The sequence below is a fragment of the Myotis davidii genome, unplaced genomic scaffold (assembly GCF_000327345.1).
Source record: "Myotis davidii unplaced genomic scaffold, ASM32734v1 scaffold826, whole genome shotgun sequence".
NCBI classification, from domain to species: domain Eukaryota; kingdom Metazoa; phylum Chordata; class Mammalia; order Chiroptera; family Vespertilionidae; genus Myotis; species Myotis davidii.
This window is the reverse complement of record NW_006297142.1, coordinates 36,372-36,743: the sequence shown is the minus strand read 5'-3', so window position 1 is coordinate 36,743 and position 372 is coordinate 36,372. Positions and strand designations below refer to the sequence as shown.

Genomic DNA, 372 nt, shown 5'->3' with positions numbered 1-372 from the left:
GTCCCCATGCTTGTGATTCCTCTGGAGGTGACCGTGTGGCCGACCCCAGGTGGCCACCGCTGCGGGCTGGTGTGGGAATTTGCTGGGAACGGGGTCGCCGTGTGCTTGTATGTCTGACATGCGGATCAAAGCAGACCCCAGGGGGGTCAGAGCCCTTGCCCCCTGCAGCGTCCAGAAGGGGGAGCTGGGGGAGCTTTTGGACTGGGGGTGGCTGCAGTGGGGGAAGGGGGTGCTAAGAGGGAACTGAGCCATTTTTCACCTCCTCCCCCGCCTCCCCTATAGCCCCGTGGGGCGGAGGTTGGCTTACCGCTCCCAGCACCACCCCCTCACCACTCCCAGCACCACCCCCTCACCCACTACCACACCCCCTCA

General features: G+C 65.3%; 1 protein-coding gene across 1 annotated transcript in view; it reads right to left on the bottom strand.

Moving 5' to 3' along the window:
• Positions 1 to 372, bottom strand: part of LOC102771180 (pepsin A) — a 7,311-nt gene that overhangs the window by 2,541 nt on the left and 4,398 nt on the right. The gene's annotated exons all lie outside the window — the stretch shown is intronic.